The 25,978-nt window shown below is 35.5% G+C and overlaps 1 protein-coding gene across 3 annotated transcripts in view; it reads right to left on the bottom strand.

Moving 5' to 3' along the window:
• The window catches only part of LOC116847898 (5-hydroxytryptamine receptor 1-like), a 76,901-nt gene extending 52,367 nt beyond the window's left edge, over nucleotides 1–24,534 (bottom strand). For all 3 annotated transcript variants that reach the window (XM_032823399.1, XM_032823401.1, XM_032823400.1), the window contains exon 1: nucleotides 23,446–24,534. The gene's annotated coding sequence lies outside the window, so the exon portion shown is untranslated. The remainder of the gene's footprint in view (nucleotides 1–23,445) is intronic.
• Nucleotides 24,535–25,978: the final 1,444 nt, after the last annotated feature.

The raw sequence follows: 25,978 nt of genomic DNA, 5'->3' as shown, positions 1-25,978 counted from the left end.
GAGAGAGAGAGAGAGAGAGAGAGAGAGAGAGAGAGAGAGAGAGAGAGAGGCGGAGAAGACAGAAGCATGTATAATTATTCGATGCAAACACGAATTCACTAGAAAATTAATGTCTCATTCTTTCTTAACTAGTTGTGCGCGTCGAATTCACCAAGCGCGTTTGATTTAAAATAGATACGAGCTCTTTAATGTATTTTTCAAAGACGACTTCTTTGACTTAAAGAGAATGAGATTTCGTTACGAGGAGAAATGTTGCGGAGAAATATCGCTACTTGGGAATAAAATACGGAAATTAAGGCGAATAATATGACAATTATGGACTACTTCCATAACTCACTCTCACACGTTTCTCAAGCTCAATATTCATCAAACCTTTTTCCAATAAATATATGCTGCGTAAGATGATAGTGCCAAACGAATATTCGTTTCATGTAATGTTAAAATAACGTTTCATGAAAATTGCTTACGAGATATTATAGCATTTTAACATTGAATATCTCGCACAAGAACTACCTTTAATCCCAAGCATTTGATTGCAAATAGCTCTTAGGTAACGGGTTCTAGATTTAAAATGCGGAGTGGCGAGCAATCTGAGATGCAGAAAAGCAGAGCTCTCTTTGTTGCGAGAACCTCTTGTATGCGCCACTAAAATTAACATTCGTCATGTAAAACGTATTAAACGTGCCGCTTTCAGTGTCTCGGCACACATTTGTGACAGTGCGCTTTTCCAGTTTTATTCATATCTTGTTTCGCGGTAGTGGTAATGCACAAACAATAACTTTTACGAACACACGTCTCTCCGCTTGTACAAGGGTAATTATGCGAAATATGGCATAAAGACACGTGCTTGCTCTGAGCGCTAGCGTAAATCGCAAATTATGGTGGTTGAGTACAGTATTTTTCTAACTCGAAAAGTATTAGAGGAATACTTCAAACTTTCGATATGTTTGTATTGATATTGGCACACTCACTCGCATGTCGTCGAGTCTTGACAAATTTCAATTCGTTGAATTATTAAATTTGTTAAGTCATTTCTTTTTCTCTTATTCTCTTTATTTATTAAGTTTGCTTACTTAATTTTGGTGATATTGAGTAAAACGGAAGCAACAAAAATATAGTGAACGAGGATTTTTTCGAAATTATTTTCTTTTTTTGTTTAATGTTCTATCCGATACGCAATATTAATTCCGTGGTACGTTGGCAAACAATTTCGCCCGACGTAATAGACAAGCTGTATGTGGGGTGTTTTTTTATTCTCACGTACGCACCCGCGTCCTCGTGTGTATATTTACTTTGAGAGAGAGGGAGAGAGAGAGAGAGAGAGAGAGAGAGAGAGAGAGAGAGAGAGAGAGAGGAGTGGCAGAATTTAATAACACTTATTCAAATAATATAACACTGCTGGTGTGTACTTTGTTCGCTGGTGAATGTTGCTGAAACTTTCGCATAAACGATTGTCATAAATGTTTATAAGTAAGAAAAGGAAAAATAGCATGTGCTTCGCAATAAATAAACTCTTGACAACATTCCGGAGTTTATTAACGTTGTTTTAAACTCCACAAAACCTCACAGAGTGCATAGTTTTATAGAAAGCGTTTTCATCAACGCGCTATTATGAATCCTTATGAATATTTCGTTATTTAATCCGCCTACAGAAAAACTTCCGTTTCTCGAAGCTTCATCTTGCTTTACTCGCATGATTTAACGGATACACAGTAAAACGTTCATTATTCGTTCTTTCCAATAACTAGTCCTTCTGATAATGTCGATTTTACAATCGACATTCCGTCTCATTCGTTCTTTTTCCTCGCTATTCTTTGCAAAGTAAAAGGAGAAGTGCTGAATGTGACTGTACAAGATGAAAAATTAGGTATTGCGACGAATACCGTAAATACCGTGTAAGATTTGCAACCAAGGTTTGCACAGCCATATGCATCAAGTTCCTTTATATTCATCCATGCTCATGGACCAGTCTACCTGCCTAAACTACCTATCTATCTACCTATCCGTCGTATTACCTGCGGAATTAATGGTAATGCTTCCCCGTTGAGTATACATATGTACGCGTCCTTGTTGAGCAGTAATTACATTCACATATTTGCGTTCGGTAACGCAAACAGCTTCTATATGATCCAACAATTGATACATACATCAAATGTTTAAGATGACCGTTGTTTCGCATGTTAGTCGTTTTGATTTTGGTTACATCTAAATCTAGTTGAAACTGGAACGGTAAGTTCGATTCCCGAATATGTGGACATGGTGTGGATACAATAGGAATATACAGTAGGCTAACTGTAAGTAAATAACTATCATAAAGGTGACACGGAGTATCATCACTAATTCAATGCAGTGCGAATTTACGAAACGTCGATAGTGAAAGTAACAGATCTTACGTAACATACGTAAGTAATGTGAACATACGGGAGGAGACGGGAGATAATCCGTTCTTTCTTTTTGTTTCTTCTTTTTGTTTTTATTAACCCGCGCGGACAAAGGTATTAGCGTGAGCGTAACTCTTTATTGGAATTTCAATTTGTCTCCGGCGTTCTACTCTCGGGAGATCGTTAAAGCAGAATTGATTCGATTATTAAAGTCTGTATAAGAGATACGGAGCGGGGTAGAAAATCGAATCAAAATTTTATTTTCAACTGGAGAGTTTTTACGACGATAAGGAGACGATATTAAAGCTTAATGACAGTAGAAGTAGAAGTAGGCGGTTAATTCTCGGTTAGTTTTTTCTTATCTTTAAAATGCAATCGAGTGCAATACAATGCGTATGTTGTTATTATTAATATTACGCGAAGTATTAAGCAAGTACGAAGCTATATAATTTCTGAGTGAGAATTCAATGTCGCTTAAACCGTTTGTGCTATCCGTTCGTCTTGACGAACATTGAGGTGGCTCTAAGACGGATCTTATTTCACACAGAGCTTTGCGCAATGAATCAAGATACAAGTTGAAGTGAAATACTCCGAAGTTTCTCTGTCAAATCCTCTCTTCTCCTTCCACATTCATTCATTTTGAATACATTTTGTAGACAGAAAAGAAACTAAGAATACCTTTGAAAGATGCTCGGAATTAAACATAAGATGAGGTGATATTTAAATAGACGCGTGAACGGGAAGGATTATATTCAAAGTCGCAAACTCGTGCGTTTGTTCATATAAATACTTCACATTATATTTTTGAAATTACTTCACTGAAACACGTCGTGTTTGTTTATGAGCTTGTTATAAATTTAAGATATGAAATAAACTCTTCAGTTTATTTTATTATTCAGAATTTAAAATAAATATACATGAGGGCGTTCGCATATACTAATCAAAACGAAATGAAGAATTGCAATTAACAGTTTACAATTAATTTGCGTTATGCTGTTCTGAAAGCGATATTTGCCGAGTAATTTGTTGTTTCCTCGTCAGTTTCCTCATGGCGAGTAACTCTCGCGTTCTATAAACGATAACGTCGCGCGCGTCATCGAACTATCTGTCGGCTGTCTCCATCCTCGGAATGGCTTATGAGCATACCGCGTGCTATTACGGGATACGCCATTATGCATATTACATGTATGACAAGTATGTATAGCGAGCATCACGAAGAGGTATGTCCTGTACCGATTTAAGTTGGAACACATTAGCCCCGAAGTTTGGAGCGATGTTACTTGGTCTCACTATCGAGTTGAGTCGTAAATAATTTTCAACTCGAATATCTCCAACTCGTATATACATATATATTCTTTGATTTTATATCTTCTATTTTCCTCCCTTTCTTTCTGAACTTTCCATCTACGTAGGAGAAATCGTTAACGTATACTTTAAATAAAGCTAAGTCATTATTTATAACGAGACGAATATAACGCTGTTCCAATTCTCGTCACACAAATAAATTTCAAGAAGAAATGAATAAAAGTTACTCATGATTTAAATCAATGATAACGCGTTGTTGCTTCACTGAAACACAAATAAAATATAAATTGTAATCGTTTCTTTAAACCTTCTGCCAAAATTCAAGAGCTATTATGACATACTTTGCTGGACGTAATCATTTCGGTTATTTCAAGTTAAATTGACTCGCAGATATCCATTCTCGATCCGTGTATACTCCGACATAGCGTTTTGACCTTTCAATCCATCCACTACAAATTATACTACGTCGTGCATGCTTGTCGAACGTTTTACGCGATTTTAATCTATCCTCTCTCTATCGAGCGTGCTTTTGTCTCTACCTCGATATGAACACAAGCGCTTTACGAACATTTGCGGTAGACCGTCTACCGTATTATAATATGTGCATTGTTACATCGATTACGAGTGTGGCAAGTGCGCAATCATTTATGTGGTTATAGAGTGTACTATTTAAGTAAAAATAGTTCATCGCGCGCGTAAAGCTACTTGTGGATTCAGCTCTACAATTCAAAGTGCTTCTAATAACGTAATTGCGTGTACATAAAAAGCTAAATAAGAAAGAAAAGACATGGATCCAAAGAGATTAATAAAGCTAACACAAATAGAGATGATATATATATATATATATATATATATATATATATCATCTCTATTTGTGTTAGCTTTATTAATCTCTTTGGATCCATGTCTTTTCTTTCTTATTTGGCTTTTTGTAAAAAAATTTATATACAATCAAAAATATACTCTCTGCTTCAAAATTCACCAACATTAAATATCAAACTAACGTTGTTAAAGATCGAGTAAAAGCATATATTACGATTGTATTATTAATCTTCCAATTTCTTTTCAAAATTCATTTTCTAGGAAATGGAGTATTGTATATAAAAGCAATTTCGTGCGTTCTATATTTTCAATTCATTCCGTTTAGCCATTGCTACTATGAATTGCTGGATATTTATACACATTTGCATGTGTATAGATTACACGTAGAGAGATTATATTAGGAGAAATGTTCTTTCGTACTGTTGTTTCGTGATACATTTCTAGGTTACTGAATAACAGTAATTTCGCCCGTAATTCAGACCATTTATAAAAATGTGCTTTCTTTTTCAAGGAAGGACGCGGAGTTCCTCGTATCAATTTTGCATAAGTACACGGATTTATCGCACGGAAAATTTTAATCTTTCTATTGCGCTTAAGAGATATGTTCGTGTTTCTCACGTTATTCTTTGTCTTTCTATGAATATTTATGATTGCGACAAAATCTCCATCATGTTCCGCTATGTTTCAAAGGAGTTTAAAAGTTTCAAGTTACAAAGCCCGGCCAAGAAAATCGTTTTTACTTAATATCTTTGTCGTAACAATGAAAAATAAGAAATAAACGAAATACGACTGACGCAATTTGTTTGACTCAACTGAAATCAACTGGTTAAAATACGTCCGATAAACTTCCTTAATTTACTAATGTATACGGTTATTAATTTACTAATGTATACAGTTATTTTATAATTAAAATCTCTCTCTCTTTCACACACTTTTATACACTAGAATGACATTATGAAACAATGGCTACATGCATAATGCTCATATATTGGAATATATCATTTTACTATTCTATTTGAGTATTAAATAACGTACTGAAAAAATTATATTTTTATTTGCAACTAAAATATTTGGTACATATACACAATTTAATTAGTATTGTTATGTTTCTTACTTTAAGTCAAGTAGGATGTATTTGTGAGAAAGTAAAACATATATAATTAAATTTTTTGCTTGCCAAATATTTGTTCGATTTTAATCATTTTAACGAAATTTTGGCCTGGCGTAACGAAATTTTTGTTTCGACAATAAAATCTTTTTTTTTAGCGTATACAGTGTATCTCGCTTCGCTGAGCTGACCAATGGTTTGAGAGAATTATATTATGACGAGGACATCAAGAAGAATTACAGTTTATCACGATTTTTGTAACTGAGATTCCTAAGCTACTTTTTCATTGAGTAACATTATATAGACAAAAAGTTATGCTGAATCATCTCGTGCTACGTTAATTTAGATAAAGCAAATAATTAAACACTGATGTAGAAAATGCTTTTCATGCGACTGATTCGATCAGTGAATGAAATTACCGTTGTTTAGTCAGTTATCGCGACTCCGTCAAGCGACATACGTATATAGCCGTCTTAATTCTCCAACATCATGTACACAGAAAACGCTTTATCGTGCTTACGGTGCAACAGGCTAGTCCCGAACGAAATTAAAAAACCCAGCTGGAAGCGATCATCGAGGCATGCGTGCAAACTATTGTGTTGTCTTAATAATCGTTTGCCTTCAAACAATATCGACTATCGACTTTGTGGGCGCTCCGAGCACTCTTTCAATATTTGGGAGTTTCGAGAGTTCAAGCCCTCGAATATGAAATTATGTATATCAGCTAAGCATCATGCGAATGAACGAACTTGCCGATTACCATCTTATTCGTCTGTTATTTTTCATTCTTGTCAGTTATAATTGACAACCTAATTCCAATCACGCCTGTCTCGTATGGAGATGCTCGTCGCAGCTCATTTCATAGGAACAACAGCGATGAACTTTGCGACATGATTATGTTGTCAGCTTCAATATATTATGCATATATGATTAAATTTTCGAACAAGCGGATGTAGAGAAAAAGGGAATGATAATGTAATTACTGCAAGGCGCGGTTTTTCTTTTACAATATATTTATTTTAGTTTTTGGATAAAGCAATAAAATTCTATTCCAAACTCAGCACTTATATCGAGCAAAAAAGTTCTCCTCCTTCGGATCAAATTTAGGAAAGGTGAGATAAAAGTAAACTCACACGCGCGTTGAATTTCTCATTGTCACAAAGTAGCTAGAGCAACTTTCTTATATCCAGAAGTAGAATATAAACTTAAATTTTAGGAATGTCCAAAACATCTCACGACGACAGGATAGTCTTCGTTCCTCGTGTGCCAGACGAGCACTTGAATGATAGGATCGGAGAGCTTTGTTTCACATGGGAATTGTGCGCTTGTATCGTCGCGTTAGTCGCGCACTCGAATGAAGTTTCATTAGATCAAACGGAGTGCCGAGTCACTTTCGCATATAACGTTACAAAGCCTCGGATGTAGGCAGGTGTGTGCTAAAAATGCACGCACGAATCGAGACTGACCGACTGAGATGAAGAATATTTCGCATTGTGCTGTTTGCTTTTCTCTTTTACTCGCCGAAAATGTAAGCTCGTTACATATATTATTATATATATTATTAACACGATTATAAAGATCTGTGAATTATGTAATTTTAAATGGGTTTTTTCTTTAACTTAATCCAATATTATACGTTACGTGTCAACATACAATTCGCAGTGACTTTTTCGTCAGTTTTTACTGCCGTTTTCAGTGTTAAAAATATATCTAGAAATTATTGATGATTGGAATGACGTTTTTATAACATCATGTTATAGAGATCTCTTCATTATTTGAAGTATTAAGGGGACTAGAACAGTTTGAAATTAAAAAGAAAAATCGATTTTTGGGTTTGTACATCGTTTAGTACAACTCTTTAAGAACATTTTGGCGCAAAAAGAACCTCGATATTCGCAAAATTGAGTTTAGAAGAGCGAAAAATATGAGGCAGCGCGCGGCTGGCGGAGCGCGCGCGATCATGTGTAAAAAATGTAGATATTGTTTATTTAAAACAAACTAATAAATTAATAAACAGTAATAACGAAAACTTAGAAATAATAATATCGGAAACAAAAGCTATAGGCGTGTGAAGGTCACTGCTAACAAATATAAGAATAACAACAAAGGAGACGAGAACAGTCGGTCCGTCGGTAGTAGAAGTAGTTGGTCGTTTATTTTTCAAAAGCTTATCTACAAAATGACGTCTGGCGCATTAAAAAAATCCAACTCGTTTTCCCGGAATCGTGGCAAAATTACAAAAACAATGTTTTTTTAATTTAACAATATCTCACTCAATTATTAATATTTTTTGTAACTTCTACCGCTTATATATTGTATTCCTAAAAGTATATATAAAAACTAGAAGAAAACAAACATTGCGTATCTTTATTCGTTTGTCGACAATCGTCATTCGAATTTCACTCAATTTTCGGAAGATAAAACCATTCTAGTCCCCTTAAAAAGTATATTCGAGTGCGCTATATTAAAAAAGAAAAGAAATGTGTGACCACTGCTGAAAGAATATTACATTAATAGCTATTATGAATATGCATTATTAAGATTACTGATCAAAATATCTAATTATAACAATCAGAATAGTAAATTTTTATGAAAACTAGATCTAGATATTGGTAGGAAACAAAGATAAAAATTGAGAACAAGTGAAAGATACGTTTGTAACGGGTTATATATTTTCAGGATATTACACACACACACACACACACGCACACACATACACACACATGTGTGTGTGTGTGTAATATAAAAAATATATTTATAAAAATAGAAACAGGGGTGTATCCACAATTCTAAACACGTAAATTGATCATTTTAACGAAATTAAATAAGAAAACAAAAGAGACAAGAGTTTCAAACTTTTAGTGAACTTTTAATCACATAACCTTCTTCTTCAATTTAGTAACTTTAAATATAGATCGCTTCAGTTGTACAAACATCTTGTATATTGTTTATTAGCGTGCCTTGTTCGATGATGACGTGTGCGAAAATTGAGTCCGAGGCGGACATGGTATAAAGACTGTTCTTTATTCGACCAAGTTGGGAAATGCTGTTTGTCGAAGTTATGGAAACAAACGAACGGAATTGAAAGATATATCGATTCGAAAGCGATAACGAGGTAAATCCGACAACGAGTTCGCAGCTTGCATTCTCTGAAAGTTCGCGAATGCGGAGCGGCTTTCTCGAGTTCTCAAATTAAATATCTCGGTCCGTACGATAAACCAAGTAACGAGAAGCGATATTATTTTATTGAAATTGAGAGGACTCTGGTAAACTTCAAGCATCTTTTGAATATTTATATAATAAATAATAAAATCATTTAGGGGTTTGTCGCAAAGGAAAACTATCACGGCAATATGCAAGATGTAGGGAATGTTGTTCTTTTTCATTCGTGTTAATCAATATAGTGTCTCGTAGCTAACATTCGATTTTATATTCCTCTCCTTATCCGTATGTACTGAATTATATTTTTGTCTAAATAATCCTGACATCTTAGAAACTGTTTCAAACATTATGGAATTATTAGCTAAATGATGCGACTGTTTTTATTCCGGTAGTATTAAAGAACGCAAATATCTTTTTTATCTACTCTATAACAGATTGAACTCTACAAAGACTTTCTATGAATCAATGTTCACATAAATACATCTAAAACACTCTTAAATCGTTTATGAAGCTTACCAAGTATCCCAAAACTTGAGAAACTTTTAGCGTCGAATAATATCCGAAGGGATTCTTATTTTCATAGAATTGAATTGTTTGAGAACTTTCAAGACAGAGAGGTCTATCCCGTTTATCACGATCAACAAGATCTTAATCAAGCGAACGTTACCGCGACAACTAACACGTTGCAACACACTGCAAGTGATTACGAATTCCAATAATACGCGTCTATCATGGCTCGACCAGACCAGTAATCGGGGAGTGTCTATCAGCTTCGTTAACTTAAATAATTAAAGATGTTCGTTAAAATAATTATAGTCCTGCGAGGGAGTTGAACGGCGCACCGACCAAATTCTTGTTCCTTGAAGGAGGTTTGCCAGTGAAGAATATTTAAAATTTATAAGAGCAGAACATTTTTATCTTCAGAGATCAAGTACTTTTCACGGGCGGATTTACTGAACCATCTTTGATTTTTCACACTTTTGATAAAAATAATATGTTTTACAACTGAGATTTATTCACGTTTCAAGTGAAATATCCTTAACTGATGAGAAGATGCAGTTTCTTTTTTTCATTTCATCTTATTTTTGTTGTTAGTTTTATTATACTATATTAATTTTTACCATGCACACGACGTATCTTCTTTTCCTCGTCTAAATCCTACATATAGGAAATACATATAGGAGTTGCGACGCGACTCATGACGTTCAATCTATTTGTCGAAATGGAAGTGTAATGAAGTTAATTCCTTTAAACCGATAGAGACGGTTGGACTTTGATGTATTACAGTGGCTACGGCGTTGCCGTCCGCTAATATTTTATGTATAACGAAAGCGAGCGGCCGACCGACGAAAGTGTTCAATAATATTCCTGCTATTAGGGTAGTAGTTCGGGCGATTTCGATTTTGCCATTACAATAAAAAAGCCGCAAAAAAGCCGCTATATCACGGCCAACTTTTCTTTCTATCTAATTAATGCCAAAGGTTGTGCCCTTGTACACATATAACCACACATATAAACTCTTACAAACTTCACATGCAGAGAGAGTCTTTAGAATTACCTATCAAACTTTTCTTAAATAATAGATAAATAAATAAAAATTTATTATTCTTCTGTTTAATAGAAATTTAAATAATTGTCACAATTATTTAAGAAGATCCATTGAGTCTAACAAACATGTTTTTAAAGAAAACACTTTATTTTTCTTTCGAAAGCAGAAGTTGATACTGACACTCTCGTGTCAGGAAATTTTCGATCCTATCATAACAGAGTAATTATCTCTAATTATCTCAAACGGTGTATGATGTGTGCCGGAATGACGCCATTTCACATGGAATTTGTGATTACATTACATTCACATTTGTAGATGTTAGAAACTTTGCGATCGTTAGTTTCCTAAATTTCTCATACGTGCATTTACATCGTAATTACGTTTCATAAGCAAATTTGTGCCTTGTTAGATTAACATTGATGTCACAATGTCACAACCATATCGATGTCATAATAAATGTATTTATTATATAAACCAGAAGAGAAATCGGTCAAACTAAATGATAAAAAAAGAAAAGAAATACTAGAAATATTTTCATTAATTCATAATTGAAAGGATTAAGAAATGCAATTCTTTAGATCGGTTGATTGCTACGATGGACAGCGTAATAGAGGTATTAAGCTTCGTCAGTGACTATAGGAAATACGTTGACACGAGATTATCGTGCATTTTCCCAGCCATTTTATCTTCGGGATCTCGAAATGTCGATGCGCGATATCTCAGGCAGGATTTCAAGCACATAACTCAAACTGTACGGCTTTATAAAATATCTGACATAAATGCGATGTATTTCCGCACTCGCAGGAAACATTTATTCGCCGGTCAGTGGCGCATTATTGTGTTATAGTTTCTATTGCGTTGCGTGTAACTAACGTAAAATAAAATATCATAAAGTCATAAAGAATATAATAAGCTATTTATTCCTTCAAAACTATGTAAATCTAGTTTTAAAACGTTATACATTTCAATATGCATTATTCAATATACTTATTTTTTTATACAATATTTGACATACATTATATATTTCGTTATACATCTCTCTCTCTCTCTCTCTCTCTCTCTCTCTCTCTCTCTCTCTCTCTCTTTCCTTTTCCCTCTTCTGGTTATAATCCAATAAAATCAAATTTCCTTCTGAGATAGATCTTGTAAAACGTATCCAGTTGCACAAGCAAGTTTAAATTATTATTCGTTTAGACGAGATGAGAGAGCGTAACTGCAAAAGTTACAAATTCTCGTCCTCGACGTCAGCTGGTGCAGCATAAAGAAAATTCGCTCCAAGAAGGAAGAGACGCTGCATTCCAACGTCTCAGCAGAGGATCTAGTGTTCGCGTGACAATGACGCTATATTTCGAAGGCCCGAATAGCCGAGAGAAGTTTGAACTTTTCACACACCGTTCTTTTCAGGAACTTTCAGTTGATCAAGCGATTTAGGTGTTTCAAAATACTTTGTTGTAATCTGGATTTGCAAGAAATCCTTTTAATTCAAAGAGTTATCGAAAATATTTGCAAGGAGTTCTTCAATCGCGTAATTTAAAAATTATAGGCTTTACAATTTCCAATTTGGTCGATGAAACTAAGTCAGTGGTTTCTGAACATATATCCGAATGTCATTTTTATTAATTAAGTAAATTAAACTCGTAATTTTCCGCTGAAGGTAAAAATAACAGAAGATAAATCCCTTCCCTTTCGCAGATAAAGAAGAACGATGACATGACCGTTAATTAAGCACTCGAAATTTTTTTCTTTTTCATAAAATTTTTCATCCCTCCCAGATATTAGTTCTGCCCATTATTTCGGGACATATCGGTACCCCATTCGACATTAGGGATGACGGTCATCGGTCTTTGGTGAAATTCAAGTTTCGAAGTTCCTAATGCACTATCGATCCTAATAATGAGTCAAACTTGGTTCCGGCTAATGGTCGTGTCCCTTCCCTCTTTTCCTCTTTCCCCTCTAACTGGAAATGCCAGTTAGAGGGTACCTTAATGTCTTTATATTTTAATAATTATAAAAGAATGAGTTAATGCAAAAAAAAAAAACAAAATAATGCTTTACTATTTCAGAAAGAGAATAAAATATATTCACCTGAATCTATTTTCAATTTATCTACCTATCAATCTCCTCAAACTAATTAAACCGTAGAAATAAAGAGTAAACATGATAAGTCGAGAAGGCTTGCTTTTTTCTATAAAAGGATGTATTACTAGCGGTATTTTCTTTCGTTTTCTTTCGTTCTCGATATCACGTGCGCTGCCGAATAGACTGTGCGCGCGCGCACGCTAGCGTTCACAATCGATAACGTGGATGTGTTCCAAGATAAACTTTAACCCCTTTCAAGCATAGCATTGATTTAATATTATAATTTTCAATTAAATTTTAATATTATAATTAAATTATTTAATTATTCAATTAAATTTTAATATTATAATTTCCATTATAATTTTCTTCGAGAGAGATTAGTCTACGACACCCAAGTGCTACCGTTGCGTCGATCTGATGACGTTTTTCTCTATAGCTAAGATTTTTCGTTTTCTATGGCGAACCACCATAAACAACACAGTTGGAGAGCGAAAGAGCCATGAACTTTTAGCCATGAACAGTATTGAAATGACATTGATATGCTGGTAGAGTTGCGCTATAATTCTCTTAAATGACTTTTTGCAGATAATTTGTAATGCGCGTTGTAGTTTAGCAGTTAATCGAAAATGTGTTCTCGTGACTCAGCTGAGAATTTCTTGCAGTAACGTTCGTAGCGTCAACCAGAAATGTGACACTTTCGTATCACAGTTTTTATTATTTTTGTCATATCACGTACACAGGCTTGATGAATATATTGCATAAAGCCGATGTAACGTACTTTTCGGTAATACGTTCGATATAATATATTAGCCGTAATCGCGCTAATTAACATTACGGATTAAGCGTTTGCACAGAGTGCTTGTTCATTGCGAGCTAATACTATGATATGCCAGTCGGTCGCGTGCTCCGAATATTACGAATGCAAATACGTGAAGTTTTCCGCATGTGTTGCTCTGATAAATCTGTCATAATGCTAGAACGCAATTAACGACAGGGACCTCGCGCACTGTAGAATTTTGTCCATTCATTACAGAGAGAGAGAGAGAGAGAGAGAGAGAGAGAGAGAGAGAGAGAGAGGGAGAGAGCGCACAATTATTATAAAAATATATCTTACTTATATACATACGCACGCGCGTTACATTATACAATTTAATACAATTTAGTACCGTAAAGTGCAAAGAGACATGTGTAATAGATGTTGTTGCCGAAAATATTAAACTAAACTTCTAAAGAATAGATAATAAGATATGATACGACCAAAGTATCGTAACAAAAACGTTATCGTAAATTCTAAATGCGTTGCATATATATGTCGTAAATGTTGGATGAGACAAGTACATCGTGAGCAACACGGGCATAAACAAACGGCGTTGTAACAAGATTTTGAGAGATCGTAAGTTTGTGGTGAGTGAAGCTTGGACATGACGGAATAGATATAAGATAGGCGAACGAGAATAAACGATGTAGCTTGCGAAAGTAACTTCCTATTCAAGCTTTCTAACTTGACTTTGTAGTTGAAACCGCGTAACTTATTTTCATTTAATCGTGTTTAAAGTTATTAAGCGCAATATTATTAGGTTCATCTTTGTTAATTAATTCTCAAATTAAGCTTCGTTAAAGTAAAATCAGTTTATCGTTAGAAAATCATCAGTTTCTCGATTTCTTTCTGAAGAAAGATTTACTTCAAATTCACAAGAAAAACACATTCCGCATAAAGATACCGCGAGAGTTTCGAAGATGCATCGCAAAGTGCATCGCATAATTTGTTAAATTCATTTAATTGAACAACGCAACAAGATCAGTCCAACGTAGCTAGTCATAGTAGTAATAATAGTAGTAGTAGTGGTGGTAGTTTTAATGTTTATAGAGCTCGAGCGTACGAGCTTTAGAATTCGTACATACAAAGTCTGTGTGGATTACAGCAGATTTGCCGTATATATATATATATTGCCGCAGGTATTTTTAATAGTGTGGCGCGAAACGATGCTTATGGTATTATCCTACGCACAAGTATCATTCGTCCAGTTTCGCAAGACAAGTCGAATTGTGGCGATTCAGTGTTAATATCATTAATATATGTTTTCTACATTTCTTCTGGTAAAATAATGCAGATTTTCGCATGCGTCAGTATCAAATTTCTCATCGATCGATTCGCTAAGATAAGGAATAAACTAAACGCGTTTGATTGAAATCATTGCGTGAGAAAGATGTTGCTTCATTTTTGTTCAGAGATGCTGTATTATATTCTTAATGAAATCGTTATGAAACAAGCTCTGCATAGTCCATATTCTTCGGCCGTTATAGGGAATATTGTATGTCAATTAATAATATATATAATGAAGGCTATTTAAAATTTAATACTGCACAATTTAATACTTTATTACTGCAAAATGGGAAAGTATAATTGCTCAGGCGCGCTAAGGTCACGCATCGAAAGATGATCGAGGTGATACGTCGTGATAGGAACGTATCATGTGTAATCCATGGATTACCTAATCCGGGATTACGGTTACGATGTGCTGCGCGCGGCGACAGTAATTAATGTCTCAACCTTAAAGTAAACCCATGTCGCAATGTGCTGTACGGTTTCAGAATGTATCGATCGTTATGCCGCCGTACTTGAACATGGCTCTCAGACCGAAAATCAATTATATCATTCATCGCCCGGTTATCGAGACGTAGTGCATAGGGCTTCGGCGCAATGGACGAAGAGTCGATCATGTGGCCAGTAGTCTATACTGCTTTAGTGATAATTGTGATTAGAAAGAGGCCTCAAATGCATGGTCTTCATTCTAGGCATGCGATTTTAAATGTTAATTCAAACTGTGTTAGCTTCAGATTTTTAACATTACTAATAGACTCGACTTGTTCTCTTTGATGATTATTCTAGAATCGACGTTGTATTATATTAATACAACGTGTGTGATGATGCATTTTCGTAACAACTTTAAACCACAGTCGAGTGATATACGTGCAGTTTATGTCGATTCGTTATTTCGCGTTTAATTAATTCCGGGCCATTAAAGCGACCTGTCTAAAAGGTCAAACGTCTAATTCAATTAATTAAGATCTTCAAAGGACGGCTTTTGCCGCTCGTGAAGAAATGCAAAAAAAGGGAGACCAGCAGGTACTGCTGAGCGACATTTCAAGTGAAGCCTCGAGGCGAGCGCTTTCGATTAAAACGTTACTGTCGTCGGAGGAAATAGTTCTTTTTCCTTGCGCGAACGCGAACATGTACTGAAGAGATGACAGGATACCGTGGAATTATAATGAGAGAGACCGTCAAGATAAGATCGGCCGAATCTAGGAACTCGATTATTTCACTGATCTCCTTGATTATACTCTAACACGCTATCGAAATAAATTCTTTTTTTGCTAACTATGAGTTGGCAAAATTGCGATAACTAGAATCTCTGTTTGCTCTTTCTTGTATTGCCATTTTCATGTTTTACTACCTTTGTTACTTTATCTTATTTATTCCTTTCTCCCTGATATACAATACATTTTTAAGTCCGAAGGGTAAAATTTGCTTCGAAATATTTTGTCGCGAATTATAGAGTAAATCGATTGAGGTAAGGTTAATAGTAATTATGTCAATAAAAGACCTAATTGGAGATTTTTTCATGCTATGCAAGATTAATCTTACAAGATCATTATATGTCGCGTAGTTTTGTCAATGTATTAATTAGGGAAAGCGAGTATTATAAATCAATTCACGATAATTCATGACAAAACAGATTAAAGCTTTTGCACGACCACCACCTTTTGACAAAATTGTCGTGCAGCAGCAGCAGCACCAGCAGCAATGAAAGGATGGCTCCGGAATTAACAGCCATTGCTTTTTCATAAGCCAATCGACTCTCGGCGGAAATGACCTTCGCGAATTGCTTCTGCAATTTTACGCAATAGAGGCGAGAGCGCGGAAACGATTAGCTGCGAAAAAGCTGCTCGCTTAAAGAAATCGAGGCACCAACGTCTACGAAAGTAGAACGATTAGTAACTTCCTGTTTTGTCATCTCTCCCTCTTCTTTATCTCGCGCGTGGAAGCAATTGGATATTAAACTCTGACAAATCGTCACTAGTTTCACCGGTTGCGATGGAAAAATTAAAAGGTAAAAAATAGACTCGCAAGCATCGCAAACATGCGGTTAATATTTACTCGGCAAACACCGTACGTATTTGGCACGCGCAACCCCGAAATTCGTGTACATTAAAATCAAACGAGATCTACTCGGGAACATGGAAAAGCTTTTTTCCATTTCATTTCATATACATTCACGATATTGCGCGACAGGGGTATTACACACTTTCGAAGCGTCAAATTTTAACGGCACGCTATTCGATGAATAGTGTTTTGTTCTACTCGGTTTGTTTTAGCTTAGCTAGAATTTCGTAGAACTTCGGATAGAACAGACTAAGCAGAGAACGAGCAAAAAGAGAAAACTTTTTTGCACAGAATACTTGAGGCCAAATACGTCAATCAAAGTCATTGGAATGAAAAGGATGTTATATGACGTAATACTTGCGGCGATCTCCTTTTCTTTCATGGAAAGAAGAAATATTAATAGGGAGCTTCTCTTCGATGTTACGTACTTAACATAAATGTTCTATTAAATGTAATCTCCTCGCTGATTTTTATACCTTTTTACCGACTCCCCGAGGCGTAAGAGGGAGAGTTGGTCGTGTATAAAATTTTATTAAAATTCACCTAGGGCTCTCTCTCTCTCTCTCTCTCTCTCGTTGCTCGCGCTGTAATAGCGCGGTTAAAGGCTCTCCTTTTCCTTTCGCTCGGAAAAATGTGTTTCTAACGTATACTCGTCGGACACAGTGTGACATAGTGTGACACGGTTTCATAATTCTATGATATTAATCAAATTGAAAAATGAACAAGATATATTTGCTAAAATTTGAAATTAGATATTACTTTTACATAGCAAATACAAACGATAGCTTAAAAACTAATTAATATGGAGACATTTTTTAACAAAGTGATATTCCAAGTATATTTTGAGTCTAATTACTGTATATTGTGTGCAACTGAAAATTCCATATATGTATGAGTAAATCCTTCTGCAGTCGCGAAATCTATTTTTTTTCAAATAGATAGAGTTATCGGGAACCATTATGCCCTTGGCAACTTTTTTATGCACGTATTCCCCTCCAACGCTCAATAACATATTCATGCAATCCTCCGCCACTAACTCCATATCGACTCGGTAAAAATTGCAGTTCAATGTTCAATATAGCGAGAGTGGCGTCTCAAACTGACCAAAGAGAAAATTTTTTACTCTTTAGAAAAACTTGCCTTTTTTGTGTATCAATATTTGATCTACGTAGCGCGAAGGGACGAAAATGCATCGATACCGCGCGCTCCACGTTGCGTTACACCACAGCAAAAATAACAAAACACTGCCGTTATTCCGTTATGCAAATATCAGCGATATTTCCGGCTGACGAAAGCAGCGTTTTCTTTTTCTCTTTTTTTCGGTGTTATTTTTTTCATTTTTCTAAAATTTTTTTATGTGTATGTATTCATATCGGCGCGATGATATTGCACATCACAAACTGTTAATCGTTTTATTTCTCTCGCCTCTGGCTACAAAGAAAGTTGAAACAACGAGAAGGGCTGCTCCTTCTCATAAAATATATCGATCGTATTGCCAATATATTAATATTCGATAGAGAGCGGTAGGAATGAAGGAATATATTACCTAAGAATGAAATAGATGACCTCTGATAAACAGGATACGCACCGTGCACAGCTGATGTACCGCGAATACGCGGTACTAATTAAAATTTCTATTGATACAGATTAGACAAGTCTATATATATATATATATATATATATATATATATATATATATATATATATGCCATCAGAGGAACCAAAAGACAATTGCTACAAAAAGGTCGCGACAGTTTTAGTTCGTTTCAATTCAACTTGCGTCAAGATTGTTACTATGGAGATTGTCGTTGTCGTCATTAACAACTGTATTAGCCGACACATTAGCAATCAGCCAAAGATAGTTTGGAATGGACCAGAAACGAAGACGGTTCTGTGAATTATGGGGATCTACATATAATTAACAACGAACAGTCCAACTGTCTCGCAAAGTGACATGCTTGTGCGCACTGGATGTCGCGTCTATTGATTTATCAATTTTTTCTTCAGCGTGTTCTATCATTCGCCCGCGCGTCGATGCTGCGTGCTCCAGCGCTTGTCAATAACGTATCTATCGAAACGACGAAGACCTATGCTATTTAAAATATGCCTTTAAAGCGACATTAATTGATTTTACGTAAACTTTAATTTGATCATGATACAGCATGATTCTAATGTAAGCATAGTGATTTAGATTTTGGTTCAGATTTGTTATCATCGTATTACCAATCTAGAGTTAACAAGTATTTTACGAATTACGTTTTTGACATATTTTCAACTTTAAGGGAATTATTCGGTATCTATTGGTGGACCATATTATATGAAGTAACGCTACGCATTAATTCTATATAGTGTAATCCGCTATTCAAGATATCGTAATATATATTTATTCACAATGTGCTTCGTATTATTTGTTTATGATGCATCGTGCGCATATCTCGCGCTTTCTAGGTCCGTTTCGCCTCGCTCGTTCTTCCGCTGGAAGCGTTACATTTTCCGTTATCTCCATCCTCAGTGTAGGTTACGTGCAAGCGGTAGTAACATTGAGAGATACGTTTAGTAATTTACGACACGCGAGACATTTCCGTAACAGTGGCGAAATCTTACGCACACGGACGTGTGCTCGTTGACCGAGATGCTGCAAGTAGCGAAATAGATGATACACAAAGACAATGACGTAAGTAGTAACAGCTAGGCAATTAATAATATTTGAATATGTCAGAAAGGTCGATTAGGGTTATAATCGGGGGTGTTATCGTCGGTTAATCCGACAAGAGTGTGAGCTCCGAAACACAGAGAAAATACATTGGACGATATACAAGGAAATATGAAAGCGAATATGCATGTCGTCCAACGCGAGCCGGACGTTGCATCCATTATCTGAAACGCGCGGACAAAGTTTCAACTTCCCTTCGTTCTCGTATCAGCTCGCTATAAAAATGGGGAAGAGGTCGCTCTTTGTAACGAGAAAGTCATAAGCTCTGTAATCTCGCATGTTTTTACATGCAGAAGGATAGGATATCACTATGCAAAGAGTTATCGTTAAATCTATGTGCAATCTTGCCGTTAGTGGAAGACGCACATATCTCTGCATGTATACAGAGATTTTCATTTGGACAATTCTTTTATTGTAGGCTACTAGAACTCGATCCTAAATATTTAGTTTTGTATTATTTGTGTGACGGGTCAGTCTCTCTCTCTTGTATCGTATATAAAATAAAAATAAATTTTTTTCTTTATTTTTATCATAAATTGAAACTTTATCCGATTTAATGACCGCGTGTACTTTCGTCGCGTAAAAGCTTCTGCAATTTTGTGCAATTAATATGAAAAACTGTATGTGCACACAAAGAGAAACTGTATAATGTAAATTGTTTCGTCATATCATCAACTGCATGATTCAATCGCGTTTCATGCTAGAGAAAGATAAAATGCAACACAAAAAATGGTTCATGACTTTTTCTAATATTTAGATTTAGACTTTTCTAATAATATTTCTAATAATATCTAGATATTTGTGGAATATTTCTTTTAATTTCTTCGCAGTTTTTTTGATGTTCGTGTATCGTGTCGCACGCAACAAACGAGGGTGACGAGGAGCGATATTGCATTCGTCTAATAAAATTCTGGTGATTTATTAAAGTATAAGGATTTGCCAATCCGGGTTTCTATGGTTTCTACAATTTTTTGAGAAATTCGACAAATCTGATTATAAGGATGAAACAACGTGGGTTGTATTCACATTTTCTGTAAAGCGCGATAACACCTCAGATAAATCCGCAAGTTAAGCTGCATTACGTCGCTGTCTTTTCCGGCTCGATTATTCCAATCCCTCGTTTTTCTCATTAATGTAACACAATATTAATCTATTAAATTCCTAAGAAAGGACAGTGGATATAGTCTTTCTTTCTTTCTTTCTTAGCGCGCAAACGCACAAAACGCCATTTTTTCAAATGGCTTTCTTTTCGATGGGTAAAACTGCATAATTTACGTGGCAATTTGACTCCAAAGCAATCAAGTACGAATTACTTTGTAAAATTTACAAGCGTGTGTGATTTTAATAGAGTTTCTCCTCGTAACGAAAAAAGTTCGTTGTTGAAATTGAATAAATTATCGTATTTATTTAGAACACATATGTTAAAATGGAAATTGCATTAATGGCTTAGTGATGTGAGTTAACAGTGAACAACGTGGAGTTTTACTCTGCGCATGTAGCCTGACATATAATGATAATTAATAGTGCCATGATATTACCATGATATTTCCATTTGTTTCGAACGTTTCGTGCCGACAAGATTGTCGTTGAGCACGAAAAAACGACTAATTGCTGCTTATCGAAAAATAAATCACTCCCGGATTCTGATGGCTCAGAACAATTTTTGATAAATGTATATAATCGCGAAAACGCGATCATATTTCCTCAAAATATTCTCACGTATTTTTTTCTAACAAACCTCTATGCCACGTTCTCTTGCTACTTTCTTTCTCTTCATATCTTGACTTCGTATTTTCATTGATTTGTGGACTATTAATCTCCTTAACTGCTCGATCGAGCTGTAACGCGATTGTACTCTTTCGTCAGGAAAAGAAAGTGGCAAGAAAATTTCGCAGAAGTAATATCCTCGTATTTCCGACCCACGAGTGCGATTCTATTCGACTCCTTTACGACTCGACTTTACGCAGTAGTAAACATTAAAGAGGTTTTAATCGATTATTTCCGTGTTCTTCAATGGGCGTCGTAACGAACCTCTGACCCTGCCTCCGTACACGCTCTCAGATATAAATACTGCAACGTACGATTATGCGCATCCTCAAGCACCAATCGATGTTGAAATCTTCGAGGACGTAACATTACTACATGTCTTTACACATTCAAGTAAATTCGGATTCGATCTTTATCAAATATCATACGTACTTGTTTAAAATACTTGTTTAAAATACGTTTATAAGATACTATTTATCAAGTATTACTAATCTCGAATATTAGATGTTTTGAAAATTGGGCGAATGATAAGCTTTAACGAAAAAGTTTGCAATTACGCACGATCAATATTTGCAATATTATATGTGAAATGATATTTTTGTCCAATAAAATTGTTGGATCGGGAAAAAATGTATTGTTTTATGTGTTGTTTCTTCGTACATACGTGCATTATATTCGCATAAACTTTAATCAAACAGTGAAATTATCCGACAAGATAACGATCGTGCTTGGTTGGAGGCCTAAGGTGCCGGCAGCATACAGAGCTTCGACCGCTGCCGCGTATTATACGATTTGAGAAGGAAAGAGAAAGAGTGAGAGAGAGAGAGAGAGAGAGAGAGCAAGCGAGCGAACGAGTAAGAGAGAGAGAGAGAGAGAGAGAGAGAGAGAGAGAGAGAGAGAGAACGGGGACTTACGAGGTCGATACGAACCAATTTCCTCTTCGCCACCGCCGTTGCACTCGGAGTGCGCGGAGCTTTTATCCTCTCCCTTTTGCCCTAGTGTGAGTTTCCCATTACAGACATAGAGAGCGAGAAAAGAGAAGTGGATGAACGAACGAGTGAAACGTTTATTAATGTCCTAGGGCAAGGTCCCTAATGAGAGACAAGTCACTGAAAATACATTTAGGGCAAAGTTGTGTAAGTCAATTGAAAATAACAAAAAATTTACAATAAATTTACAATTAAAAAAATAATATTACTCACGTATTTTACATGATTATTAATAATTACGAGAAGAATTCCAATAAATTAAATTTAATGTATGATACTATCGACTGTATTTTTGGAAAGTGTCTGAAGTGCGTGAAAAATGTGAAGTTTTAAGTAAGATAATAAAAAAACACAGAGATAGAAAGTAAAAAATAAAAGTGGGAACATTATTGTAACAAAAAAGATGTAAGATTAAAAAAAAACAGCATAGGAATACGAGAATACAACCGTCATAATATAGAAGTTCAATAGCTATTGCGTGGTGAGATATTGTACAAACTAACTTTAAACAATGGCAGTGTTGGAGAATAGTAAGAAAGCGAATTCCATATGGAACATTCTGAGTCGAGAAAGGAGCACTGAAAGATGTTAGTGCAACATTGTGATAGTTGCGATAGTGGTTAAGAATAAAGTCCTAGTTGAAGAAAGAGAGAGCGAGAAAGAGAGAGAGAGAGAGAGAGAGAGAGAGAGAGAGAGAGAGAGAGAGAGGGGAAGAAGTATATAAATGCGTCTATTATTTACAATGCTAGAATTCAAAGCTTTGATACTCAACAATATGTGAATATCATTGATTATCTTTGCGAGTTTTTATGTATATTAAAGACGAATATTTTGGAAAAAATGGATCTAGGAAGAAGAAAGAGCGGCTCTGTATTTTATCGAAAATATATTTTTATATCTATATTAAAAAAAAAGAAGAAGACGACAACAAAGTTTAAAAGCCAGAGGAAGCTGTAAGGACAAAAATATATAAAGAAGAAAAAATAAAGAAAAAAAATAAGAGAAAAGAGTTGTTTAAAAATTTTTGAAAAATTATTTAAATTTATCGAGAAGTAATTTAAAAAAAGAAAACAGAAGATATATGTTTTAGGAAACGTATATTTAAATAATTTGTTTATTTGACCCGTGAAAGAGAATCGGAAATTATTTGAAAAGATTGATGTGTATATTATTACACTTATTTATTTAATATTGAATGTTAATTTTGTATATCCATAAATATAGATATTTAAATCTAAAATTTAGTTTTTATTGATTCTTTCTGCATTTGTTGATTATATGTCTACGAGTACCTTTACCATCTACTATTTAAAAAATAGTTTTTTGTCATGAATCTTAAAATTGCACCTCTAAAAATGGGGAGAGTAAAAGAGATGGAAAAAGATGAAGAGAATGATTCACATACTAGTTTAAATCGTTGCATGTAGTTTTCATGATAAACCAAAGGAGTCAGGATCCATGCTCATTATTCCACCATCAAGATCATCCGACAATCTTCTTCGTGTCAGCTCACTCATGAGACCGCCGAGAGTAGTAACAGAAGTAATAGCAGCCTCCGTTGATCGGGGCAAGCAAGTCGTTCGATCACGCATCACCAGAAAAATAGAGTTACACACAGCACTTGAAAACGTGTTGCCAATGTTGATGCTCGATTCCATACGAGTCTATCAACTTTTTTCCTCCTCTTCCTTAATTGTTTCGTTTTCCCTTCTTTTCCTTCTTCTTCTCCTCCTTATTTTTCCTTTTCTTCTTTTTTTTCTTCTTTTATATATGTCTGTTCCTCTTGAAACACAATACCACAGTTTCTCTTTCCCACCAATTTTTTTTCTTATCTTCAGTTTTTTTGTTCTCTTGTTACACGCTTGATTTTTTTATTTAATAATTAATTTCCATAATTGTATACAGTGATAATATGTATGCAACGATTGAACTTTTTATCAATTGTACCAATGGAAACAATCCTGAATCGAGAATATTTTATCCCGACTACAAACTTTTGTCACTCTCTTCGCGTTTTCTTGTCGCGACAGTTGTGAAGACGGTGCACCGCACCCCTATCCCGTTGAGTCCGGACACGAAACAACGTATGATCAACACACGATGATAACCATCCAGCCTAGTTACATCACCGTCTGATCACCCTTCTTTGTACGAAAAATTTTTCGCGGGATATTTCCTACAGGACGCGCAATCGCATGTCCTGTTGCTCCGAGTTTTCAGAGTCGGAGGTGGCGATGCTTTCGCAGAAGGGCGACCGCGTTGGATAACGGGAAAGAGGGTGGATCAGCAAATGGAAAGGGAGAAAGGAAGACAGAGAGAGAGAGAGAAACTGAGAGAGAGTGTGTGTGTGTATACTGAGAGAGAGAGAGAGAGAGAGAGATAGAGAGTGAAAAAGAGAGAGAGAGAGAGGAAAGGGGAGAGAATAACTCGCGTTGGCACTCGCGATTTCGCGAAGCGTCGCGACGCAACGCAACGCAACACCAAGCCAGCTGAACGTTCGTCGTGCAACTAGACTGGGGTTCTTGCCGTTGACCCGGAACCACCTCGCGGCGCGCTTGCGCCGCATCGCGAAATTACTCGCCCTATTTGGAAAACCAACCTGCCGACGTATGGTGCAACAAATCGTCGTAACGCTCTAACGTACGTAAAAATTAGTACTCAAAACATTTAGACTCAAATGGTAAAACAATGTGCAAACTGTTTGGATTTTGATATAAATCTTAGAATCACTCAAATCTCATTCAAGATATATTTCAAATGGATTTCTTCCCGCGTTTTCTATGTATCTAACGAAAATCGAGAATTTCAATTATCGCGTGCCATCATTCATCCGTCAAAACGACACAGAATGTAGTTTTAATTTCACGCTGAAAGCGTCATGGTCATCAAAGAATAATTACGTTACATGAGAACAATTATATTACATTTTGTACGTATATAAATTTAAAAAATTCAAAACACATGAATGTTAAGAGGGCGTACAACGTGTATGCAATAGGATGAGTTTCCTGTCTTTCTGGTAATATCTCAAATACTACTTACAATGACATTACCCTACTGAAAAATACAATAAGTTCTTTCGTGCGAACACTGTATGACAGATTTTTCGGCTGATATTAGTTGGTATTTGCAGCAACAAGTGTTAGAAAATCGGAATAAAAAAGACTACGATGCGACGCCACAGTACGGTACACCGAATTATTCGCCATTCGTACTCTCACCTCCTTGTTGAATACTCATTGTGTCGCTCTCGTTATCATCGTGGAGCAGAAATCCACTATAGGCTGGTGTTGAAGTGATTCTCGACTGTGTGTGTGCGCATTTCGATATCGCAAGTGGAGACCCATTGGGGAGAATTGGCTCTATTAGTGCGTGTGAATAATGCGTGAATAATAATGCGATAAAATTCTTCAAGTATTTGCAACGCGATATAAAAAATCGAAGACATCAAAGTGACATTTAAATCGAATCAGCGATGGTGTCAAATCAGGGTGGTATCTATGTGTTAATATTCATATATCACTTCGATTTCACATACTCAAATCACATTCCCGGATATTTCTTTCATTTAAAAAACTATTTTTTGTTTTATCCAGATAGAATTCTAAATGTCATAGTTAAATTTTTTCATTGTTTTTCGTATCTACTAGAAAATTGTCTATGGTATAGAGAATTTGTAGCAGCAACATTCTAGTAATATTTACAAACAAGTCTTTAAGTAGGAATAATATATTCGTTTGTCTTTCGTCTACCATAGTCACTCTTATAAGAAATGTGACTATCCTTAATCTGAATCTGGGCGCCACAGAGAGACATACAGAGAAAGAGAGAGAGAGAGAGAGAGAGAGAGACTTTCTTTGTGCTAAATTTTACACATAATTCACATATAAATTCTCTCTCTCTCTCTCTCTCTCTCTCTCTCTCTCTCTCTCTCTCTC

The sequence above is a fragment of the Odontomachus brunneus genome, unplaced genomic scaffold, assembly GCF_010583005.1.
Source record: "Odontomachus brunneus isolate Ranch 3 - 2012 unplaced genomic scaffold, Obru_v1 Obru_scaffold_085, whole genome shotgun sequence".
NCBI lineage: Eukaryota > Metazoa > Arthropoda > Insecta > Hymenoptera > Formicidae > Odontomachus > Odontomachus brunneus.
Note: the sequence above shows the minus strand (reverse complement) of the source record. Positions and strands in the feature narration are given on the sequence as shown.